Source organism: Scyliorhinus torazame, chromosome 4 (assembly GCF_047496885.1).
Source record: "Scyliorhinus torazame isolate Kashiwa2021f chromosome 4, sScyTor2.1, whole genome shotgun sequence".
NCBI lineage: Eukaryota > Metazoa > Chordata > Chondrichthyes > Carcharhiniformes > Scyliorhinidae > Scyliorhinus > Scyliorhinus torazame.
This window is the reverse complement of record NC_092710.1, coordinates 364,746,532-364,755,413: the sequence shown is the minus strand read 5'-3', so window position 1 is coordinate 364,755,413 and position 8,882 is coordinate 364,746,532.

Here is an 8,882-nt window from a genome sequence, read left to right as displayed (position 1 = left end):
GATTCCAGTTCACACACTCAGCACTGACCCCCCTGCCTGAGTTAGACAGGAAATGTGAACCGCCCGGGGCAGATATTTCACTATTGATTCCAGTTCACACACTCAGCATTGATCCCCCTGCCTGAGTTAGACAGGAAATGTGAACCGCCCGGGGCAGATATTTCACTGTTGATTCCAGTTGACACACTCAGCATTGACCCCCCTGCTTGAGTTAGACAGGAAATGTGAACCGCCCGGGCCAGATATTTCACGATTGATTCCAGTTCACACAATCAGCATTGACCCCCCTGCCTGAGTTAGACAGGAAATGTGAACCGCTCGGGGCAGATATTTCACTATTGATTCCAGTTCACACACTCAGCACTGATCCCCCTGCCAGAGGTAGACAGGAAATGTGAACCGCCCGGGTCAGATATTTCACTATTGATTCCAGTTCACACACTCAGCACTGATCCCCCTGCCAGAGTTAGACAGGAAATGTGAACCGCCCGGGGCAGATATTTCACTATTGATTCCAGTTCACACACTCAGCATTGACCCCCCTGCCTGAGTTACACAGGAAATGTGAACCGCCCGGGGCAGATATTTCACTATTGATTCCAGTTCACACACTCATCATTGACCCCCCTGCCTGAGTTAGACAGGAAATGTGAACCGCCCGGGGCAGATATTTCACTATTGATTCCAGTTCACACACTCATCATTGACCCCCCTGCCTGAGTTAGACAGGAAATGTGAACCGCCCGGGGCAGATATTTCACTATTGATTCCAGTTCACACACTCATCATTGACCCCCCTGCCTGAGTTAGACAGGAAATGTGAACCGCCCGGGGCAGATATTTCACTATTGATTCCAGTTCACAGACTCAGCACTGATCCCCCTGCCAGAGTTAGACAGGAAATGTGAACCGCCCGGGGCAGATATTTCACTATTGATTCCAGTTCACACACTCAGCATTGATCCCCCTGCCTGAGTTAGACAGGAAATGTGAACCGCCCGGGGCAGATATTTCACTATTGATTCCAATTTACACACTCAGCATTGACCCCCCTGCCTGAGTTAGACAGGAAATGTGAACCGCCCGGGGCAGATATTTCACTATTGATTCCAGTTCACACACTCAGCATTGATCCCCCTGCCTGAGTTAGACAGGAAATGTGAACCGCCCGGGGCAGATATTTCACTATTGATTCCAGTTGACACACTCAGCATTGACCCCCCTGCCTGAGTTAGACAGGAAATGTGAACCGCCCGGGGCAGATATTTCACTATTGATTCCAGTTCACACACTCAGCATTGACCCCCCTGCCTGAGTTAGACAGGAAATGTGAACCGCCCGGGGCAGATATTTCACTATTGATTCCAGTTCACACACTCAGCACTGATCCCCCTGCCAGAGTTAGACAGGAAATGTGAACCGCCCGGGGCAGATATTTCACTATTGATTCCAGTTCACACACTCAGCACTGATCCCCCTGCCAGAGTTAGACAGGAAATGTGAACCGCCCGGGGCAGATATTTCACTATTGATTCCAGTTCACACACTCAGCATTGACCCCCCTGCCTGAGTTAGACAGGAAATGTGAACCGCCCGGGGCAGATATTTCACTATTGATTCCAGTTCACACACTCAGCATTGACCCCCCCTGCCTGAGTTAGACAGGAAATGTGAACCGCCCCGGGGCAGATATTTCACTATTGATTCCAGTTCACACACTCAGCATTGATCCCCCTGCCTGAGTTAGACAGGTAATGTGAACCGCCCGGGGCAGATATTTCACTATTGATTCCAGTTCACACACTCAGCATTGACCCCCCTGCCTGAGTTAGACAGGAAATGTGAACCGCCCGGGGCAGATATTTCACTATTGATTCCAGTTCACACACTCAGCATTGACCCCTCTGGCTGAGTGAGACAGGAAATGTGAATCACCCGGGGCAGATATTTCACTATTGATTCCAGTTCACACACTCAGCATTGATCCCCCTGCCTGAGTTAGACAGGTAATGTGAACCGCACGGGGCAGATATTTCACTATTGATTCCAGTTCACACACTCAGCATTGATCCCCCTGCCTGAGTTAGACAGGAAATGTGAACCGCCCGGGGCAGATATTTCACTGTTTATTCCAGTTCACACACTCAGCATTGACAAGCCTCCCTGCCTGAGTCAGACAGATGTTTGACAGTAAAGAGAGTAAAGGGGACTCAACCCAAAAACACAGGCATTAAATAATTTCCACTGGTACGAACATTACAGGATGCAGTAAACTCTGAACGATACTCACCTTGTCCTGAATGATGACTGCGGCTTTAAGGCAGTCCTCTTGATCACAGAGTTCGATCACCTCGTCTAACGCATCCTGTGCAGCGAGTTGGTTCCAGAAGAGGACAGACACGGTTAAGAAGATTCTCAGCATCTTGGTGTCGGTACAGGTCACTGGTGAATTCACTGAATGACCCTCAGCACCTTCAGCTCGATCTGCAGTTTGAGCAGAGAGCTCAGGGATTTTTATACAGTTTTAAGGGGATGATTTTGAATAAGGTTTAGCTACGGGAACATCAGATGTTGAAGAAACGCCCCAGCTTATTAACTATGGAAATGTTTTTTGGGCCCAGCCTTGAATTTAGAAATAATTTGGAAATCATGATCTCTGTGATGCAGATATTTCACTATTGATTCCAGTTCACACACTCAGCATTGACCCCACTGCCTGAGTTAGACAGGAAATGTGAACCGCCCGGGGCAGATATTTCACTATTGATTCCAGTTCACACACTCAGCACTGATCCCCCTGCCTGAGTTAGACAGGAAATGTGAACCGCCCGGGGCAGATATTTCACTATTGATTCCAGTTCACACACTCAGCATTGACCCCCCTGCCTGAGTTAGACAGGAAATGTGAACCGCCCGGGGCAGATATTTCACTATTGATTCCAGTTCACACACTCAGCATTGACCCCCCTGCCTGAGTTAGACAGGAAATGTGAACCGCCTGGGGCAGATATTTCACTATTGATTCCAGTTCACACACTCAGCATTGACCCCCCTGCCTGAGTTAGACAGGAAATGTGAACCGCCCGGGGCAGATATTTCACTATTAATTCCAGTTCACACACTCAGCATTGATGCCCCTGCCTGAGTTAGACAGGAAATGTGAACCGCCCGGGGCAGATATTTCACTATTGATTCCAGTTCACACACTCAGCATTGATCCCCCTGCCTGAGTTAGACAGGTAATGTGAACCGCCCGGGGCAGATATTTCACTATTGATTCCAGTTCACACACTCAGCATTGACCCCCCTGCCTGAGTTGGACAGGAAATGTGAACCGCCCGGGGCAGATATTTCACTATTGATTCCAGTTCACACACTCAGCATTGACCCCCCTGCCTGAGTTAGACAGGAAATGTGAACCGCCCGGGGCAGATATTTCACTGTTGATTCCAGTTCACACACTCAGCATCGATCCCCCTGCCTGAGTTAGACAGGAAATGTGAACCGCCCGGGACAGATATTTCACTATTGATTCCAGTTCACACACCCAGCATTGACCCCCCTGCCTGAGTTAGACAGGAAATGTGAACCGCCCGGGGCAGATATTTCACATTGATTCCAGTTCACACACTCAGCATTGATCCCCCTGCCTGAGTTAGACAGGAAATGTGAACCGCCCGGGGCAGATATTTCACTATTGATTCCAATTTACACACTCAGCATTGACCCCCCTGCCTGAGTTAGACAGGAAATGTGAACCGCCAGGGGCAGATATTTTACTATTGATTCCAGTTCACACACTCAGCACTGATCCCCCTGCCAGAGTTAGACAGGAAATGTGAACCGCCCGGGGCAGATATTTCACTATTGATTCCAGTTCACACACTCAGCATTGATCCCCCTGCCTGAGTCAGACAGGAAATGTGAACCGCCCGGGGCAGATATTTCACTATTGATTCCAATTTACACACTCAGCATTGACCCCCCTGCCTGAGTTAGACAGGAAATGTGAACCGCCAGGGGCAGATATTTCACTATTGATTCCAGTTCACACACTCAGCATTGACCCCCCTGCCTGAGTTAGACAGGAAATATGAACCGCCCGTGGCAGATATTTCAATATTGATTCCAGTTCACACACTCAGCACTGACCCCCCTGCCTGAGTTAGACAGGAAATGTGAACCGCCCGGGGCAGATATTTCACTATTGATTCCAGTTCACACACTCAGCATTGATCCCCCTGCCTGAGTTAGACAGGAAATGTGAACCGCCCGGGGCAGATATTTCACTGTTGATTCCAGTTGACACACTCAGCATTGACCCCCCTGCTTGAGTTAGACAGGAAATGTGAACCGCCCGGGCCAGATATTTCACGATTGATTCCAGTTCACACAATCAGCATTGACCCCCCTGCCTGAGTTAGACAGGAAATGTGAACCGCTCGGGGCAGATATTTCACTATTGATTCCAGTTCACACACTCAGCACTGATCCCCCTGCCAGAGGTAGACAGGAAATGTGAACCGCCCGGGTCAGATATTTCACTATTGATTCCAGTTCACACACTCAGCACTGATCCCCCTGCCAGAGTTAGACAGGAAATGTGAACCGCCCGGGGCAGATATTTCACTATTGATTCCAGTTCACACACTCAGCATTGACCCCCCTGCCTGAGTTAGACAGGAAATGTGAACCGCCCGGGGCAGATATTTCACTATTGATTCCAGTTCACACACTCATCATTGACCCCCCTGCCTGAGTTAGACAGGAAATGTGAACCGCCCGGGGCAGATATTTCACTATTGATTCCAGTTCACACACTCATCATTGACCCCCCTGCCTGAGTTAGACAGGAAATGTGAACCGCCCGGGGCAGATATTTCACTATTGATTCCAGTTCACACACTCATCATTGACCCCCCTGCCTGAGTTAGACAGGAAATGTGAACCGCCCGGGGCAGATATTTCACTATTGATTCCAGTTCACAGACTCAGCACTGATCCCCCTGCCAGAGTTAGACAGGAAATGTGAACCGCCCGGGGCAGATATTTCACTATTGATTCCAGTTCACACACTCAGCATTGATCCCCCTGCCTGAGTTAGACAGGAAATGTGAACCGCCCGGAGCAGATATTTCACTATTGATTCCAATTTACACACTCAGCATTGACCCCCCTGCCTGAGTTAGACAGGAAATGTGAACCGCCCGGGGCAGATATTTCACTATTGATTCCAGTTCACACACTCAGCATTGATCCCCCTGCCTGAGTTAGACAGGAAATGTGAACCGCCCGGGGCAGATATTTCACTATTGATTCCAGTTGACACACTCAGCATTGACCCCCCTGCCTGAGTTAGACAGGAAATGTGAACCGCCCGGGGCAGATATTTCACTATTGATTCCAGTTCACACACTCAGCATTGACCCCCCTGCCTGAGTTAGACAGGAAATGTGAACCGCCCGGGGCAGATATTTCACTATTGATTCCAGTTCACACACTCAGCACTGATCCCCCTGCCAGAGTTAGACAGGAAATGTGAACCGCCCGGGGCAGATATTTCACTATTGATTCCAGTTCACACACTCAGCACTGATCCCCCTGCCAGAGTTAGACAGGAAATGTGAACCGCCCGGGGCAGATATTTCACTATTGATTCCAGTTCACACACTCAGCATTGACCCCCCTGCCTGAGTTAGACAGGAAATGTGAACCGCCCGGGGCAGATATTTCACTATTGATTCCAGTTCACACACTCAGCATTGACCCCCCTGCCTGAGTTAGACAGGAAATGTGAACCGCCCGGGGCAGATATTTCACTATTGATTCCAGTTCACACACTCAGCATTGACCCCCCTGCCTGAGTTAGACAGGAAATGTGAACCGCCCGGGGCAGATATTTCACTATTGATTCCAGTTCACACACTCATCATTGACCCCCCTGCCTGAGTTAGACAGGAAATGTGAACCGCCCCGGGGCAGATATTTCACTATTGATTCCAGTTCACACACTCAGCATTGATCCCCCTGCCTGAGTTAGACAGGTAATGTGAACCGCCCGGGGCAGATATTTCACTATTGATTCCAGTTCACACACTCAGCATTGACCCCCCTGCCTGAGTTAGACAGGAAATGTGAACCGCCCGGGGCAGATATTTCACTATTGATTCCAGTTCACACACTCAGCATTGACCCCTCTGGCTGAGTGAGACAGGAAATGTGAATCACCCGGGGCAGATATTTCACTATTGATTCCAGTTCACACACTCAGCATTGATCCCCCTGCCTGAGTTAGACAGGTAATGTGAACCGCACGGGGCAGATATTTCACTATTGATTCCAGTTCACACACTCAGCATTGATCCCCCTGCCTGAGTTAGACAGGAAATGTGAACCGCCCGGGGCAGATATTTCACTATTGATTCCAGTTCAGACACTCAGCATTGACCCCCCTGCCTGAGTTAGACAGGAAATGTGAACCGCCCGGGGCAGATATTTCACTGTTGATTCCAGTTCACACACTCAGCATCGATCCCCCTGCCAAAGTTAGACAGGAAATGTGAACCGCCCGGGACAGATATTTCACTATTGATTCCAGTTCACACACCCAGCATTGACCCCCCTGCCTGAGTTAGACAGGAAATGTGAACCGCCCGGGGCAGATATTTCACATTGATTCCAGTTCACACACTCAGCATTGATCCCCCTGCCTGAGTTAGACAGGAAATGTGAACCGCCCGGGGCAGATATTTCACTATTGATTCCAATTTACACACTCAGCATTGACCCCCCTGCCTGAGTTAGACAGGAAATGTGAACCGCCCGGGGCTGATATTTCACTATTGATTCCAGTTCACACACTCAGCACTGATCCCCCTGCCAGAGTTAGACAGGAAATGTGAACCGCCCGGGGCAGATATTTCACTATTGATTCCAGTTCACACACTCAGCATTGATCCCCCTGCCTGAGTTAGACAGGAAATGTGAACCGCCCGGGGCAGATATTTCACTATTGATTCCAATTTACACACTCAGCATTGACCCCCCTGCCTGAGTTAGACAGGAAATGTGAACCGCCCGGGGCAGATATTTCACTATTGATTCCAGTTCACACACTCAGCACTGATCCCCCTGCCAGAGTTAGACAGGAAATGTGAACCGCCCGGGGCAGATATTTCACTATTGATTCCAGTTCACACACTCAGCACTGATCCCCCTGCCAGAGTTAGACAGGAAATGTGAACCGCCCGGGGCAGATATTTCACTATTGATTCCAGTTCACACACTCAGCATTGACCCCCCTGCCTGAGTTAGACAGGAAATGTGAACCGCCCGGGGCAGATATTTCACTATTGATTCCAGTTCACACACTCAGCATTGACCCCCCTGCCTGAGTTAGACAGGAAATGTGAACCGCCCGGGGCAGATATTTCACTATTGATTCCATTTCACACACTCAGCATTGACCCCCCTGCCTGAGTTAGACAGGAAATGTGAACCGCCCGGGGCAGATATTTCACTATTGATTCCAGTTCACACACTCAGCATTGACCCCCCTGCCTGAGTTAGACAGGAAATGTGAACCGCCCGGGGCAGATATTTCACTATTGATTCCAGTTCACACACTCAGCATTGACCCCCCTGCCTGAGTTAGACAGGAAATGTGAACCGCCCGGGGCAGATATTTCACTATTGATTCCAGTTCACACACTCAGCATTGACCCCCCTGCCTGAGTTAGACAGGTTTCTGGTGGGAAAGTAAGTCGAGGGTTATGGGGACAGGCAGCAAAGTGGAGTTAAGGCCACAGTTTGATCAGACATGATCTAATGGAACGATGGAGCAGGTTGGAGGGGCTGGTTGATCGATTCCAGCTCCAATCTGTTTTTATTCATTCTTGCGATGTGGGTGTCGCTGGTCAGGGCCAGCATTTGTTGCCCGACCCTAATTGCCCTGGAACTGAGTGGTTTGCTGAGACGAAACCGCATTGCTGTGGGTCTGGAGTCACGTGTAGGCCAGACCGGGTAAGCGCGGCAGATTTCCTTCCCTAAAGGACATTAGTGAACCAGATGGGGTTTTACGATGATCGACAATGGTTTAATGGTCATCAACAGACTTTAACTTCCAGATACTTAAATTTAATTCAAATTTCACCATGTTGCTGAGTGGGATTCGATCCGGGGATCCCAGAGCATTCCCCTGGGTCTCTGGATTACCCGTCCAGTGACAATGCCACTGTGCCACCTCCTCCCCATCTCTGAGGGTTTGGTGACACCGCCTGTTACGATGCAGCATCCTCTGTTTTTAACAGTGAGAATCCAATCCCAACCTTTAGAAAAGCAAAATACAGACACAATGTTCAGCACCATTCGCCACTCCTCAGATAGTGAAGCAGTCCCTGTCCAAATACAGCAAGACCTGGACAATATCCAGGCTCGGGGCTGACAAGAGGCAAGTTACATCCACGCCACACAAGTGCCAGACAATGATCATCTCCTACAAGAGAGGATCTAACCACCGCCCCGTGACATTCAATGTCATTACCATCGCTGAATCCCCACAATCAACATCCTGGGGGTTACCATTGATCAGAAACTGAACTGGACCCAGCCACATTAATACTGTGGCTACCAGGGAAGGTCAAAGGTGAGCAATCCTACAGCGAGTAACTCACCTCTTGACCCCCAAAGCCTGTCCACCATCTACAAGGCACAAGTCAGGAGTGCGATGGAATACTCTCCACGTGCCTGGATGAGCGCAGCTCCAACAACACTCAAGATGCTCGACACCGTCCAGGACAAAGCAGCCCGCTTGATTGGCTCCCCTTCCACAAACATTCACTCCCTCCACCACCGACACACAGTGACAGCCGTGTGTACCATCT